The sequence below is a fragment of the Rhinoraja longicauda genome, chromosome 4 (genome assembly GCF_053455715.1).
Source record: "Rhinoraja longicauda isolate Sanriku21f chromosome 4, sRhiLon1.1, whole genome shotgun sequence".
Taxonomy (NCBI): domain Eukaryota; kingdom Metazoa; phylum Chordata; class Chondrichthyes; order Rajiformes; family Arhynchobatidae; genus Rhinoraja; species Rhinoraja longicauda.
The window spans coordinates 19,614,011-19,631,984 of record NC_135956.1 but is presented as its reverse complement, the minus strand read 5'-3'; the positions used below and the strand labels follow the sequence as shown (position 1 = coordinate 19,631,984).

Genomic DNA, 17,974 nt, shown 5'->3' with positions numbered 1-17,974 from the left:
TTAGGAAAAAGGTTAAAAATGAGACCCTAAAAGATGGTCACCTCTGGATTACTCATAGTGCCACGTGCTAGTGAGGGTAGGAATAGAAGAATGGGTCAGATGAATACACGGATTGCAATGTAAGTACATTTACAAAGGACACCCGTATTGGTGGTAAAGTGGACAGTGAGGAAGGATATTTAGGTTTAGTTTAATTTAAGATATCTAGATCAATTGGAAAGGTGAACCAAGGAATGGCAAATGGATTTAACTCTGACAACTGTGAGGTGTTTTAGTTTGGTATGTCATACCAGGGCAGGACACACAATAGATGGTAGAACCCCAGAGGGTGTTGCAGAACAGAGATCTTGGAATACTGCTGCACGATTCCCTTAAAGAGGCGAGTCAGGTGAACAGTGTGGTGAAGAAGACTTCTGGCATGCTTGCCTTCATTGGGGCGGGTATTCAGTGCAAAAGATGAGGCTTCGTGACTCATCTCAATGTCATTGGTGAGACCATACTTGGAATACTGTGGTCAGTTCTGGCCACTCAGCTATAGGAAGGATGTTGAAGGATTAAGTTGTAAAGGGTGCAGAAGAGATTCACTAAGATTTTAAATGGGCATGCGGGCTTGAGTTGTAGGGTGAGGTTGGATAGGCTGGGACTATTTCCTTCACAGTGCGTGAGGCTGAAGGGTGACTACATTGAGGTATACAGGATCATGAGGGGCATAGATAAAGTGAACACTCAGAGTCTTTTTCCCAGGATAGAGGATTCTAAAACTACAGGACACAGACCAAAGGTGAGAGGGAGAGATTTAAGAAGGACCTCAGGGTTCACTCAGAAGAGAGTTCATATCTGAAATGACCTACCAGAGGAAGCTATAGAAGTTATAGAGTGATACAGTGTGGAAACAGCCCCTTTGGAACAACTCGCCCACGCCGGCCAACAATGTCCCAGCTACACTCGTCCCACTTGCCTGCACTTGGTCCATATCCCTCCAAACCTGTCCTATCCATGTACCTGTCTAACTGTTACTTAAACGATGGGATAGTCCCAGCCTCAACTACCTCCTCTGGCAGCTTGTTCCATACACCCACCACCCTTTGTGTGAAAAGGTTACCCCTCAGATTTCTATTAAATCTTTTCCCCTTCACCTTGAACCTATGTCCTCTGGTCCTCGGTTCTCCTACTCTGGGCAAAAGACTGTGCTTCTACCCAATCTATTCCTCTCATGATCTTATATACCTCTACAAGATCATCCCTTATCCTCCTGCGCTCCATGGAATAGAGACCCAGCCTACTCAACCTCTCCCGATAGCTCACACCATCTAGTCCTGGCGACATCCTCGTAAATCTTTTCTGAACCCTTTCAAGATTGACAATATCTATCCTATAACATGGTGCCCAGAAATGAACATAATATTCTAAATGCCGTCTCACCAACGTCTTGTACAACTGCAAAATGACCTCCCAACTTCTATACTCAATACGCTGGCTGATGAAGGCCAAAGTGCTAAAAGCCTTTTTGACCACCTTATCTTTCTGTGACTTGACCTTCAAGGAACCATGCACCTGTACTCATAGATCCCTCTGCTCTACAACACTACCCAGAGGCCTGCCATTTACTATGTAGGTCCTGCCCTTGTTCGGTGTCCCAAAATGCAACACCTCACAATTCTCTGTATTAAATTCCATCAACCATTCCTCCACCTACCTGGCCAATCGATTCAGATCCTGCTGCAATCATTCACAACCATCTTCACAATTTGCAAAACCACTAACTTTTGTATCATCAGCAAACTTGAAAATCTTGCCCTGTATATTCTCATCCAAATCATTAGATGACAAATTAGTGGATGACAAACAGTAATGGGCCCAGCACTGAACCCTGAAGCACACCACTAGTCACAAGTATCCAGTCTGAGAAGCAACCTTCCACCATTGCCATCTGCTTCCTTCCATGGAGCCAATTGGTTATCCATTCAGCTATCTCTCCTTGGATCCCATGTGATCTAACCTTCCAGAGCAGCCTACCATGCGGAACCTTGTCGAATGCCTTACTGAAGTCCGTGTACACAACATCTACAGCTCTGCCTTCAACCTTTTTGGTCAAGTCTGCAAAAAAATCAATCAGATTTGTGAGACACGACCTCCCATGTACAAAAAATTCCCAAAGAATGTCTGTGAATGAAATGACCTTCAATTATCATACTTAAGTTATTTCTGATTCATCAAAGATAACATTGGGATTGTTCAAAATTCTCAGTGTTACTAAAATAGGATGTTTGTAATGAGCTGGTTCTGGAGATGGCAATGTTAGCAAAACTGACATAACTCCTTTTTTTGGTAAGCTATGGTTTTAATACTTTTGAAGCACCAGGTTATATTGAAAGCTGCCGCAACATTGGTTTCTCACCTTCTTAGTTCCGCTGTGTAGAAAATCAAAAGTGAACGGTATATAGTCATTGGTAAAGATACTTTCCTTTCAAATGACAAAGAATGCCCATAATTCAAAAACACAGCCTGCAACTTTGTATGCTCAATGCCAGAAAAGCTGGTGCTGCTGAAAAATTCCAATTTTTGAACACTATTAGGAAGAACTCCTTCTTTCCCAATTTTTTGTAAGCTTTGGAGAGAGTCATCGATACCACTTTATCTCTGTGGTGTGAGATATTGTAAATCCTAATACTTCTGGTGTCTCATTGAAATATCATCTAAGGTACTGCAAGGCCTAAAATTTATCTCCAGTAAGATGTGCAACCACATTGGGCTGATACATGACTGTGGCTGTTTACTCACAGAAGGACCAAGTTTTCCGAATACTAAAGGCTCAAACTGGATATTAACTGAATTAACTGACCGTTCCTAAACTTGCCCATCCAAATGCCTGTATATCCTACCCCCAGAATACGCTCCAGTAACTTACCAACTACAGATGTTCAGCTCACCGGCCAAAAGTTCCCAGCATTTTCCCAGCAGCCCTTCTTGAAAAGAAGTGCAACATTTGCCACCCTCCAGTCTTCCAGCACCTCTCCTGTATTTAAGGACGACTTGTAAATTTCAACCAGGGCTCCCGCAATTTCCTCTCTAATTTCCCACAATGTCCTCGGATATATCAGATCAGGCCCTGGAGATTTGTCTACCTTCAAACACGACAGCACCTTAGGTTGACTGCTCCAATTTCCCCCGTCCTACTGTCTTTCTCCTCGGTAAATACAGAGGAGAAATACTCATTTAGGACCTTGCCCATCTCCTGTGGCTCCACACAGACAGCTTTGATTCCTGAGAGGTCACACTCTCTCTCCAGTTACCCTTTTCCCCCATGTACATAAAATCCTTTGGGATTGTCCTTAATGCTACCCGCCAGAGCTATATCCTGGCCCCTTTTTGCCCTTCTGATTTCCTTTTTTAGTTTACTCCTTAGCTCCCAAAACTCCTCCAGGAATGCATTTGATCCCAGCTGCCTCTACCTGTCCCATGCATCTTTGTTTTTGACTAACGTCTCAATTTCCTTCATCAGCCAAGCTTCCTTACGTTTGCCTGCTTTGTCCTTCACTCTAACGGGGACGGACGCATCCTGAGCTTTCTTCAGTACACTTTTAAAAACATCCCACTTTTAAATGCAGGCAAAAGGTGTGCCAACTTGGTGCCTGTTTCCGTGTTGTGTGGCTGTCCAACTCTATGGTTCTATAACCAGCAGAGCTGCTATCTCACAGCTGCTCCAACCATAGTCCAATCCTGATCTCCATCTGTCCATTCTTCCAATCAGCACATAGGCTTCCACTGGGTGCTTCAGTTTCATCAAACATCCCAACAATATACAAGTTGGTAAGTTAGTTGACTATTGCAACGGTGCTGCTTGATGCAAAACTAGGCGATTGATGGAAATATGGGGAGAATAGTTTTTAACGAATATTAGTGGAGGAATGCAGAGAGCCAACAAAGACTTATTGGGCTGAAATGTTCTCTACTAATGTTGTCAGGTATGATAAGGTCATTCGTGATTTTTGCTGGATAATTTAAGTGACCATTTTTGCCTACTCCTGATCCTAGTGTATATCACAATGCAAACAGAAAATATTGGGAACACTCAGCAGGTCAATCAGTATCTGTGGAAAGAGAAACAGAGTTAACATCAGTCTGTAAAGGTCGGGAAGTTGGAGAGAGGACGACCATTGGCTGAAAACACAAGGTAATGGCGGAAAAGTTGGTGCAGTGTGTTTCCTGCAGGATGTGGGAAGATAGGGACGTCGCTGGAGCTTCTGGGAGCTACACCTGCAAGAACTGTGTCCAGGTGCAGCTCCTGAATGGACGTGTGGTGGAGTTGGAGAGGCAGTTGGATGACCTCAGGGCCATCCGGGAATGCGAAGGTTTCCTCGACAGGACCTATTGTGAGGCTGTCACGCCAAGGGTCCAGGTCGAGCGAAGGTGGGAGACTGTTTCAGGGGGGAGTGGACGTGGACGTGGACTACAGGAGACCCCAGTGGCTGTGCCTATTGCAAATAGGTATACCCTCTTGGGAACTGTCGGGGCAGAAGACGTTTCCAGTCCGAGTGGCGGACCTGTTGGCAAGGATACTCGACAGGGGAGACCGAAGTCAGGAAGAGCCGTAGTGGTGGGTGACTCCATCGTCCGAGGGACGGACAGAAGATTCTGTGGCAGCAGGAGGGACTTGAGGATGGTCTGTTGCCTCCCTGGTGCCAGGGTTCAGCACATCACGGACCGGCTTCAGAAAATCCTAGTGAGGGAAGGCGATCAACCTGAAGTCGTTGTGCACGTGGGCACGAATGACGTCGGGCGGAAGAGGAAGGAGGTGCTACAGCGGGAGTTTAGAGAGTTAGGAAAAAGACTGAGAAGTAGGACGTCGAAGGTGGTTATCTCTGGACTGCTACCGGTACCTCGTGCTGGTGAGGCCAGGAACAGAGAGATAGAGGGTATGAATTTATGGCTGAGGGGCTGGTGCAGAGAGCAGGGATTTAAATTTCTGGACCACTGGGATCTCTTCTGGGCTAGGGGTGACTTGTACAAAAGGGACGGGTTACATCTTAACAGCAGGGGGACAAACATTCTGGCAGGCAGGTTTGCTAGTGCGACACCTGTGGCTTTAAACTAAGTAGAGGGGGGGAGGGGTTAACAAATTGGGAATATGAAGATGAGGTTAAAGGGAATACAGGAGATATTGCAGAAGACTCTCGGAAGAATGGGAACAGAAGTTCTAGAGGGGAAAAGAGATTAAGGGCAGGGCCATTTGTGACCGATGTGAGAGGGGAGGTAAATACAGAAGTTAAAGTGTTGTACTTAAATGCGCATAGTATAAAAAATAAAGTGGATGAGCTTGAGGCTCAGTTAGTCATGGGCAAGTATGATGTTGTAGGGATCACTGAGACATGGCTACAAGAGGACCAGGGCTGGGAACTGAATATTCAGGGATACACAACGTATAGAAAAGACAGACAGGTGGGCAGAGGGGGTGGGGTTGCTCTGCTGGTAAGGAATGATATTCATTCCCTTGCAAGGGGTGACATAGAATCAGGAGATGTTGAATCAGTATGGATAGAAATGAGGAATTGTAAGGGTAAAAAGACCCTAATGGGAGTTATCTATAGGCCCCCAAACAGTAGCCTCGACATAGGGTGCAAGTTGAATCAGGAGATAAAATTGGCGTGTCACAAATGTAAGGCTACGGTGGTTATGGGAGATTTCAACATGCAGGTAGACTGGGAAAATCAGGTTGGAAATGGACCCCAGGAAAGAGAGTTTGTAGAGTGCCTTCGAGATGGATTCTTAGAACAGCTTGTACTGGAGCCTACCAGGGAGAAGGCAATTCTGGATTTAGTGTTGTGTAATGATCCTGATCTGATAAGGGACTAGAGGTAAAAGAGCCATTAGGAGGCAGTGATCACAACATGATAAGTTTTACTCTGCAAATGGAAAGGCAGAAGGGAAAATCGGAAGTGTCAGTATTACAGTATAGCAAAGGGGATTACAGAGGCATGAGGCAGGAGCTGGCCAAAATTGACTGGAAGGAGGCCCTAGCAGGGAAGACGGTAGAACAGCAATGGCAGGTATTCCTGGGAATAATGCAGAGGTTGCAGGATCAATTTATCCCAAAGAGGCGGAAAGACTCTAAGGGGAGTAAGAGACACCTGTGGCTGACAAGGGAAGTCAAGGACAGCATAAAAATTAAGGAGAGGAAGTATAACATAGCAAAGAGAAGTGGGAAGACAGAGGATTGGGACTCTTTTAAAGAGCAACAAAAGTTAACTAAAAAGGCAATACGGGGAGAAAAGATGAGGTACGAGGATAAACTAGCCAATAATATAAAGGAGGATAGCAAAAGTTTTTTTAGGTACGTGAAGTGGAAAAAAATAGTCAAGGCAAATGTGGGTCCCTTGAAGACAGAAGCAGGGGAATTTATTATGGGGAACAAAGAAATGGCAGACGAGTTAAACCGTTACTTTGGATCTGTCTTTACTGAGGAAGATACACACAATCTCCCAAATGTTCTAGGGGCCGGAGAACCTAGGGTGATGGAGGAACTGAAGGAAATCCACATTAGGCAGGAAATGGTTTTGGGTAGACTGATGGGACTGAAGGCTGATAAATCCCCAGGGCCTGATGGTCTGCATCCCAGGGTACTTAAGGTGGTGGCTCTAGAAATAGTGGAAGCATTGGAGATCATTTTTCAATGTTCTATAGATTCAGGATCAGTTCCTGTGGATTAGAGGATAGCAAATGTTATCCCACTTTTTAAGAAAGGTGAGAGAGAGAAAACGGGTAATTATAGACCAGTTAGTTTGACATCAGTTGTGGGGAAGATGCTGGAGTCAATTATAAAAGACAAAATTGCTGAGCATTTGGATAGCAGTAACAGGATCATTCCGAGTCAGCATGGATTTACGAAGGGGAAATCATGCTTGACAAATCTACTGGAATTTTTTGAGGATGTAACTAGGAAAATTGACAGGGGAGAGTCAGTGGATGTGGTGTACCTCGACTTTCAGAAAGCCTTCGACAAGGTCCCACATAGGAGATTAGTGGGCAAAATTAGAGCACATGGTATTGGGGATAGGGTACTGACATGGATAGAAAATTGGTTGACAGACAGAAAGCAAAGAGTGGGGATAAATGGGTCCCTTTCGGAATGGCAGGCAGTGACCAGTGGGGTACCGCAAGGTTCGGTGCTGGGACCCCAGCTATTTACGATATACATTAATGACTTAGATGAAGGGATTTAAAGTACCATTAGCAAATTTGCAGATGATACTAAGCTGGGGGGTAGTGTGAATTGTGTGGAAGATGCAATAAGGCTGCAGGGTGACTTGGACAGGTTGTGTGAGTGGGCGGATACATGGCAGATGCAGTTTAATGTAGATAAGTGTGAGGTTATTCACTTTGGAAGTAAGAATAGAAAGGCAGATTATTATCTGAATGGTGTCAAGTTAGGAAGAGGGGATGTTCAACGAGATCTGGGTGTCCTAGTGCATCAGTCACTGAAAGGAAGCATGCAGGTACAGCAGGCAGTGAAGAAAGCCAATGGAATGTTGGCCTTCATAACAAGAGGAGTTGAGTATAGGAGCAAAGAGGTCCTTCTACAGTTGTACCGGGCCCTGGTGAGACCGCACCTGGAATACTGTGTGCAGTTTTGGTCTCCAAATTTGAGGAAGCATATTCTTGCTATTGAGGGCGTGCAGCGTAGGTTCACTAGGTTAATTCCCGGAATGGTGGGACTGTCGTATGTTGAAAGGCTGGAGCAATTAGGCTTGTATACACTGGAATTTAGAAGGATGAGGGGGGATCTTATTGAAACATATAAGATAATTAGGGGATTGGACACATTAGAGGCAGGAAACATGTTCCCAATGTTGGGGGAGTCCAGAACAAGGGACCACAGTTTAAGAATAAGGGGTAGGCCATTTAGAACGGAGATGAGGAAGAACTTTTTCAGTCAGAGAGTGGTTAAGGTGTGGAATTCTCTGCCTCAGAAGGCAGTGGAGGCCAGTTCGTTGGATGCTTTCAAGAGAGAGCTGGATAGAGCTCTTAAGGATAGCGGAGTGAGGGGGTATGGGGAGAAGGCAGGAACGGGGTACTGATTGAGAGTGATCAGCCATGATCGCATTGAATGGCGGTGCTGGCTCGAAGGGCTGAATGGCCTACTCCTGCACCTATTGTCTATTGTCTATTGTCTATTTAATGTCAAAGACCTACAGTTAAACTGGGAAAAAGAGAAAACAAGTTAGTTCTAGGTTACAGAGAAGCTGGGGAGAAATAGATTATCTCAAGATCTGGATTGTCATGGTGATATGGTGTTGATGAAGTAAACAGTGTGATGGATTATTGAGGGCAATTAGAGATGTATAATATGAACAAAAATAGTTTATTCTGTTAAAAAAGGGCAATTAGAAAGAGAAAATACAAATAATGGCATGATATATATCATATATCATGTATATGATATATACATTAAACATCCTGTGTTCTTGTTCTTAATCTGTCTGCCATCCAGACCCAGAGAAATGGAAAATGGAGGAACAACATTGCCACCTTCAGCTAGGAGGCCTGAAAGACGTATACAAAATTGATCATAGAATTATTGAATGGTTGCAGCATGGAATTTTCAATTCATAAGTTTCTATCAGTTCTCAACCAAAGTGTCTCATTAGTTCTATCTCTGGCCCCTTCTCCAGAGTCTTACAATTTTATCCTTACCACATATTCATCCAACAGCCTCTTGAAAGCCATAATGGCATCTGCCTCCACCACCTCTGCAGGCTTGCATTCCATATTACAGCCACATACTGTATAAAATATTATTTTTCTGTCATTATTCATTTTCTTACCTTCAGTAAGAAAACAGTCCCACTTTCTCCATTCTTGCAACTCTAATTTCTGTTTCCAGGAACCATTCTGTAAATCTTTTCTGGACACTCTTTAATACCTTTACATCCTGCAAGCTATGTGGAGACAATACTCCAGATGTGGGCGGACATTTGTTTATAAAGGTTCACCATAACTTTCCTGCTTTTGTACTTTGTGGCCTTTATCGATTAAGATGGAAGTGTGTTTCTCTTTTTAACTGCTTTCTCAACCTGTGCTGCCACTGTCAATGACATGCACCTATACCCCAGCTCGCTCTGATCCTACACTCTTTGTAGAACTGTATCCTTTGTTCTGTGTTGTCTATCCTCATTCTTCTTACCAAAGTATACCACCTAACATTTGTTGGCAATGAACTTCATCTGACATGCATGTGCCCATTCCACGAGCCGTTTTATATCCTGCTGCAATTTATTATTATCTTTATAGTTCATAATACAGTTATTTACACATGAAGGCTCAGTGGGGAAAACTGTTCTTTCTGCGACAAAATGCAAAATAAATAGTTTTTACTTGTTCATTTATTTGTCAAATGCAAACAGCACTGGCAAGGCTGGGCAGGTGTTTATCATCAATCTCGAACCATGGTCTGAAAATAAGGTGTAGTTCAATTAGAAAGGGTGTGGAGAAATTTCTTCGCACAGGCTTTGTGATTGATTACTGTACATTCAAAATAAAATTGGTGTTTTATGGATACATTACATCCCTGTTTTTGTATACCAGCCCTCTTCAAATAAATGTTAGCATTGAGTTTGCTTTCTTTACTACTGATTCGACTTGCAGATTAACTTTTTGAGAATCCTGCATCAGCACCTCCGATTTCTGGATTTTCACACCACTTAAAAAATAATCTCTGCCTTCATTCCGACTACCAAAATGCATGACTCCACATTTTGCTATACTATATTCCACCTGCCACTTCTCTGCACACTCTCCCAGCCTGTCCAATTCCTTCTGCAGAGTTCCTGCTTTCTCTATTTTACAGTGAACTTCTAAGTACTCCATAACCTCATCCTTTATAATGGACTCTCAAATCTTACCAACCACCGGTTAGACTAACCGGCTTCTAGTTCCCACTATTCTGCCATGCTCCCTTTTAGTACAGCAGGGTAATATTGGCAATTTTCCAATCATCTGGGACCACTCTAGTGATTCTTGAAATAGTGATTCTTGAAATATCGCTATCAATGCCTCCAAAATCTCCACAGCCACCTCTTGTCACAAAATGGTGTTGGGTAAACTGTTGGGACTGAAGGCAGATAAATCCCCAGGGCCTGATTGCATCCCAGAGTACTCAAGGAGGTGGACCTAGAAATCATGGCTGCATTGGTGATAATTTTCCAATGTTCTATAGACTGTGGATCAGTTCCTGCGGACTGGAGGGCAGCTAATGTAACCCCACTTTTTAGAGAAAGGAGGGAGAGAGAAAACAAGGAATTATAGACCAATTAGCCTGACATCGTTGGTGGGGAAGATGCTTGAGTCGATTATTAAAGATGATATCGCAGCGCATTCGGAAAGCAGTGACAAGATCGGTCGAAGTCAGCATGGATTTATGAAGGGGAAATCATGCTTGACTAATCTTCTGGAATTTTTTGAGGATATAATAAGTAGAATGGATAAGGGAGAGCCAGTGGATGTGATGTATCTGAACTTTCAGAAAGCCTTTGACAAGGTCCCACACGAGATTAGCGTGCAAAATTAGAGCACATGGTATTGGGAGCAGGGTATTGACATGGATAGAGAATTGTTTGGCAGACAGGAAGCAAAGAGTAGGAACTAACGGATCCTTTTCAGAATGGCAGGCAGTGACTAGTGGGGTACTGCAATGCTCAGTGCTGGGACCCCAGTTATTTACAATCTATATTAACAATTTGGATGAAGGAATTAAATGTAACATCTCCAAGTTTGCAGATGACACACAGCTGGATGGCAGTGTGAGCTGCGAGGAGGATGCTATGAGGCTGCAGGGTGATATGGATAGGTTGGTTGAGTGGGCAGATGCATGGCAGATGCAGTATAATGTGGATAAATGTGAGGTTATCTACTTTGGTGGCAAGAACAAGAAGGCAGATTATTATCTGAATGGTGTCTGATTAGGAAAAGGGGAGGTGCAACGATACCTAGGTGTGCTTGTACATCAGTCTCTGAAAGTAAGCATGCAAGTACAGCAGGAAGTGAAGAAAGCTAATGGCATGTTGGTCTTCAGAGCGAGAGGATTTGAGTAGAGAAGAAAGGATGTCCTATTGCAGTTGTACAGGGCCCTGGTGAGACCGCACCTGGAGTATTGTGTGCAGTTTTGGTCTCCTAATTTGAGGAAGGACATTCTTGCTATTGAGGGAGTGCAGCATAGGTTCACCAGGTTAATTCCCGGGATGGCGGGACTCAGGGTCGTTTTTACAGCATTATGGGCCCCCGGGCAAAGAGTGTACTGGGGCCCCCACCGTTACTCTCCCCCCCCCCCCCCCCCCCGGTCGTGCCGGCGAAAAGCACTTACCGAAAAGCACTTAGCGATGGACTTAGGGTGCTACATTGTTGCGAAAAGCACTTACAGATCGCTGTGAGAAGCACTTAGTGACCGAAAATGTTGCGAAAAAAGCGCTTATTGAACCTACATTTTTAAAGTAGTATTTATTTATTGCAAGTCACTTAACATACACAGATCAGCATGGGGCCCCTATGCTCGTGGGCCCCCGGGCAAGTGCCCATCAGGCCCATGCGTTAAGACGGCCCTGGACGGAACTGACATATGATGAAAGAATGGATCGACTGGGCTTGTATTCACTGGAATTTAGAAGGATGAGAGGGGATCTTATAGAAACATATAAAATTCTGAAGGGATTTGAAAGGATAGATGCAGGAAAAATGTTCCCAGTGTGGGGGGGGGGGTCCAAAACATGGGGTCACAGTTTTTTAGAATGAAGGGTAGGCCATTTAGAACTGAGATGAAGAAAAACTTTTTCAGCCAGAGGGTTGTGAATCTGTGGAATTCTCTGCCACAGAAGGCAGTGGAAGCCAATTCACTGGATGTATTCAAGAGAGTTATAGCTCTTAAGGCAACAGAATTAAGGGATATGGGGAAAACAGCAGGAATGGGGTACTGATTCTGGATGATTAGCTTTTATCATATTGAATGGTGGTGCTGTCTCAAAGGGCCAAATGGCCCTCTCCTGCACCTACTTTCTGTGTTTCTAACCCAAGGGTGCAGCCCTTTCAGCTTCCCAAGCACCTTCTCCCTAGTGCCACTCGACTAACCTCTTCCCGCTGACTCTCTTGAAGTTCAGGCACGTTGCTGGTGTCTTCCACTGTGAAGACTGATGCAAAAAAAGTTATTCAATTCCTCGGCCATTTCTTTATTCCCCATTATCAATTCTCCTACATAATTTTCCAGCGGTCCAATGTTGACTCTTGCCTCTTTCTTGCTCTTTATATAACTGAAGAAACTCTTGCCACCCTCTTTTATATTATTGGCTAGCTTACCTTCATATTTCATCTTTTCTCCCCGTATTGCCTTTTTAGTTACCTTCTGTTGTTCTCGGCCCGAAACGTCACCCATTCTTTCTCTCCAGAGATGCTGTCGGTCCCACTGAGTTATTCCAGCATTTTGTGTGTTTCTTCGGAGTAAACCAGCATCTGGAGTTCCTTCCTGCATAAAATTCTTAAATAGCTTGACAAGATTGGAACAAGATGTTTATCATGTTTGAGGATTTTAGAACTCTGAGTCATTGGCTCAAAGTATGGAGATTGCTGCTTAGAAATGAAATAGGATAAATGTCTCCACAAAGAGAGAACAGGGAACTGCAGCACAGCAGGAAGATTTTTTTTTGGCCTATGATGTCTGTGCCGAGCATGATGCTTACTTAAACTAATCCCTTATGTCAGTGTGTGCTCCATATCCCTCTGATCCCTGTATATTCAAATATCTATTTAAAAGCCTCTTGAACACCACTATCGTACCTGCTTCCACCACTATCCCTGGCAGCACGTCCCAGCAGCCTCTAGACTCTATAATAATACTCTATTACTCTAGAATAATAAACTTGCCTTGCACATTTCCTTTTGACTTTCTCCCTCTGACCTTGTAGCTATGCCCTCTAGTACTTGACATTTCCACCCTGCGACAAAAGGTTCTGACTGAGAAACCTCTTTACGCCACCCACACCCCTCTGGGGTAGAGAATTCACTACCCTCTGTGAAAAGAAATTTATTTGTTTCACTTTATATAACCAACTCCTGATCTTGTAACTTTGTCCCTTTATTTGAGGCTCTCCAATTATTGAAAACATCTCAGTATCTTCCTGATCAAAAATCCAAAGAATATACACCCATGTGCACATTTTTCTATTTGCACTTTCTCTGTCACTGTAACTCTATTTTGTCCTCTGTTCCCCTTTTGGAGCTACCTGTGTACTTAAGTATGGTTTGATTGTAATCAGCTGTGGATAATTTAGCAGGATAGCACTCAAAGTCTGTCAATGTATCTTGGGGCACGTGACAATAATAAACCAAAACCATTGCCAATCTCAACCCAAAAGTTCTTTTCTCCTCCAGATTCTGCTCGACCCATGATTTGCTCCAGCAGTTTGTTTTTGTTCAAGATTCCGGCATCTGTAGTCTCCTGTACTCCTACAGCATATTATTGGCAGTGAGACACAAATAACTCAATGAGTTATTTGTTTGAAGGCTTGCCAGTGCACAATGTCAACTGTTGACAAAGCTCAAAGTGCAGTAGGACAAGGCTAGCATATTCCATGCTACTGTAGAGCAGGCAGAGGAAATAAGTTGGTTAAAGATCCGGATTCAATCTTGCATCACAAGGGTCCGCTGAGGTGGTGAATGACCCTGAGAGGAGAGTATGGTGGGGAGGATGTCGAGTCAGGAATCAATGTCAGCAATGGAGATTGAGACCTCAATAGAGTCATGGAGCGATTCAGCATGGAAACAGGCACCTCGGCCCAACTCATTCATGCTGACCGAGATGACATCTAAGATGGTCCTATTTTTCTGGGGTCTGGCCCATATCCCTTCTAAAATTTTCTATCCATTTACTTGTCCAAGTGTCTTTTAAATACTGTTAGAGTACCTGCCTCCACTATCTCAACTACTTCCTAATTTGAGAAAGGATATTCTTGCTATTGAGGGAGTGCAGCGTAGGTTCACGAGGTTAATTCCTGGGATGGCGGGTGTAGGAGCCATCTACGCTTAAATTAGTTACTGTCATTATATTATGGCTATGTTTAATATTTCTAGTTTCTGTCTTTTTTGCATGCTTGTGGGTGTAGAAACTGCCATTACAGCGGGACTGTCATATGATGAAAGAATAGAGCGACTGGGCTTGATTTCACTGGAATTTAGAAGGATGAGAGGGGAATCTTCTAGAAACAAAACAATTATTAAGGGTTTGAGCACGCTCGATGCAGGAAACATGTTCCTGATGTTGGGGAGTCCAGAACCAGGGGTCACAGTTTAAGAATAAGGGGTAGGCCATTTAGAACTGAGATGAGGAAAAACCTTTTCACCCAGAGAGTTGTGAATTTGTGGAATTCTCTGCCTCAGAAGGCAGTGGAGGCCAATTCACTGGATGCATTCAAAAGAGAGTTAGATAGAGCTCTTTGGGCTAGCGGAATCAAGGGATATAGGGAGAAGGCAGGAACGGGGTACATCTTGTAGTCCCATAGTATCTTCTTTGCTTTATCTATTGCATTTGGGTTTGACTTGATTGTATTTATGTATAGTATATCTGATCTCTTTGGATAGTATGTAAAACAAAGCTTTTCACTGTACCTCGGATGATGTGACAATAATGATCTAATCCTAATCTTAAAATACTCATGACATATACACACAAACAATTTCCTAGTGGTCGAGTTCTAGGGTAAAGCATAATGAATCAGATCTCTGGAGTGAATAAATTGGCAAGACGATATTTATTGATGTGTTCAGCTATGTCAACAAAAAGAATCAAAATCTTATTCCTTAACTCTACTGAATTAGAAGTTATGAAAGTATGAAATAAAAAAGCACTCTTTGCAGAGATACTATGTAATCTTTACACGTTAGAGATGACAAAGGCATGGAATCAGGCCCTTCGGCCCACCGTGCCCGTGCCGACCAGCAAACACCCCGTACACTAGCATTATCCTACACACTAAGGACTATTTACAATTTATAGAAGCCAATTAACCTCTTTGGTGTGGGAAGAAACTAGAGCACCCAGAGAAAACCCACGCAGTCAGGGAGAACATACAAACTCTGTACAGATAGCACCTGTCGTCTTGTTCGAACCGGAGTCTCTGGTGCCGTAAGGCAGCAACTCTACCGCTGCGCCACTGTTCCGCCCTAATCAATTTGAATGATTTATCCCAACTATTTAATCTTCAAGATTATTGTTCCAGAATGATCATTTTCAAGATATTTCCTTTAATCCTATGAGATTTCCAGCAAAGGTTCATAATATTAGTTCAGCAGTGGCAGCTCTTTTCACCCGTGCATAGGACTGGTAATGAGTTAATCACTCGCCGGTCAAAAATGTGGGTGCATCTTTTACCAATCACACCAACCACAAAGAAAAGACATAAAGCAAACATAAAAACCACAAAGAGGAAACATAATTGACAGTGTAACAATTTATTATCTGCTGTGAACGTGGAAGTTGAAAGATGCAACTGTGTGTGGCCTTTATCCCTCCAGATCATACTTCCAATTTCAAATTGCATGTAATGTGTCTTCTTTTTGAAGCAGCTTTGAGATTAAGCAACATTTTCATTGGTAGAGCACAACATTTATGTTTTCTTATTGACTAAGGAAGACTTGTTAGACTTGGGCCTCTTTCCATTCTCATAAATTGCAAACCTATTTGCAATTAATTATAGATACCGACAACTTGTATTTATTTATCAAAACAAAAGATGCTAAAGATGTATAAGGGAAAAATTAGGTTCCACAATATTTGGGTCTTGACAGCTGATGATCCATCCATCAATGATGGAACATATCAAATTGTGGATTTGAATTGGTTTGAATTAGGGGAGAGCAAATTGTTTGAACATCGGGAATATGTTCCCTGCATCGAGGATGTCCAATCCCTTAATAATTTTATGTTTCCATAAGATCCCCTCTCATCCTAAATTCCAGTGAATACAAGCACAGTTGCTCCAATCTTTCATCATACGACAGTCCTGTCATCCCTGGAATTACACTCCCTCATTAGCAAGAATGCCCTTCCTCAAATTAGATGAGGTTGGTGGAGGTGCAAGTGAATCTCTGCCTAACCTCAAAGGGCTGAGGGGGTCCCTGGACAGAGTCGAGGGAGGAGTCCCCTGACTCTAGAAACGAGATGCTGCCTGTCCTGCTGAGTTATTCCAGCATTTTGTGTCTGTCTACTTTTTGTGTACCTCACTGATAAATTACTAAATTGCTTGAGCAGAGACGTACGAAAATTCTGTCAGCCAGCCGCATTCTCCATGAGAAACGAGATGAGTAATGACAATCAGTCTGAAGAATGGTCCCGACCGGAAACGTCGCCGATCCATTCTCTCTCCAGATGCTGCCTGACCCGCTGAGAACCTCAAGCGCTTTGTGCTTTGTTGAACGAGACGAGCTATCCATTATCAGTCTGAAGAAGGGTCTCGACCCGAAACGTCACCATTCCTTCTCTCCTGAGATGCTGCCTGACCTGCTGAGTTACTCCAGCATTTTGTGAATAAATACCTTCGATTTGTACCAGCATCTGCTGTTATTTTCTAATACTATCCATTAAGACTAATATTTACGTTTATTGCCTTTATTTGAAGAATGAAAAATCCCTTCAGAGTTGAATTTTCATCATCGTTTTTAAAAATTGAATATATCAATATGAAAACAAGAATGTATATTTGGACGAGTCTGTTACCCTTAAAGTTTTTTTCCCCAACAAAATAAGCATTATTCAGAATAATAAATACGTACAAGACAAGAACAGTGCAAAAACTCTTCCGACATTCTCAGCGGCTGTACATACACCCATTAGGGTTATATTTGGTCGTGTTCACAAAAATGCCATTATTTCAGGCACCCTTATCTCGATCCAAAACATCACCCATTCCTTCTCTCCCGAGATGCTGCCTGACCTGCTGAGTTACTCCAGCATTTTGTGAATAAATCCCTTGCCACTCAGTTGTCCTTCAAGTTGCCGATACCTTCATTGGTCTCAGTGTGGAGCTACCTCTTCGAAGTCCGGCTTGCGTGGTGGAGTTTTGACGAAACGAACCGTAATACCATGAGACCAAACCACCCGGACCAGAGGAGAACGAATCGAATGTTGACTTTGCAACAACATTGGCCGCCCAGTTCCATCCTCTGTATTTCATTAAACTATAACAGAATATCACAACGACGAACACAGTCAAACGCAGAGAGATGCTGCTTTAATGAAAGAAAGCTCGCAGAGTTTGCTGGCGTATTCTTCCCCTCCCCTCGGTGAGATAGATGGAGGAGCTCAGAGCCAGGTTGTGTCACACTGCTCCGCTCGTTGGTCTGCGTTTGACCGCCTACCAAAGACCCTTAGGTGGCGCAGAGCGGCGTACACTTCCAATTGTAAAACACACACACACACACACACACACACACACACACACACAGGACGCCTAATCCAAAAAAATCAGCGTTGCGGTGAAGGCAGAAAAAAATTAAAGGGGGCAATTAAGTCATCATCGGACGCTACTCGTAGGGAACGTGTACACATTCACCTGAAAGGAAAATGTAAGTTGGGTAAATATGGTTACTCCACTGTTTGCTGTTTGTGGAATTGAACGCCACATGCGTGAAGGGAAAATAAGATGCAGGCGGGAGTGCGACACCGTGCCTTTGATCGTGCTGGTTGCTAATGGGGTCGCTCGCTACATTTGTATTGAGCGCGGTCGATGTCATTTTCTTTCCTCCAATTTCTTTGTGCTTGGATCTTGAGTGGAACCTAGTTTACTGCAGGACAAGCGCTGAATGTGGAGAGAATTGTGTTGCTTACATGGCCGGAATAAACTGATTTATACCCACGCTAAATTTAATGCCCTTCGTTTGAGTGTGGACCAGTTTATATTTCATCTTTGGTTATTGTACGTCTGCTAGAAAATTGTAAGTA

At 43.4% G+C, this 17,974-nt stretch overlaps 1 protein-coding gene across 2 annotated transcripts in view; it reads left to right on the top strand.

Moving 5' to 3' along the window:
• Positions 1-17,477: 17,477 nt before the first annotated feature.
• Positions 17,478-17,974, top strand: part of greb1l (GREB1 like retinoic acid receptor coactivator) — a 201,474-nt gene continuing 200,977 nt past the window's right edge. The window contains exon 1 of one of the 2 annotated variants that reach the window (XM_078397305.1): positions 17,478-17,598. The gene's annotated coding sequence lies outside the window, so the exon portion shown is untranslated. Of the gene's footprint in view, positions 17,599-17,814; positions 17,968-17,974 lie in introns of those variants that run through there. The other variant, XM_078397307.1, reaches the window with a different exon arrangement.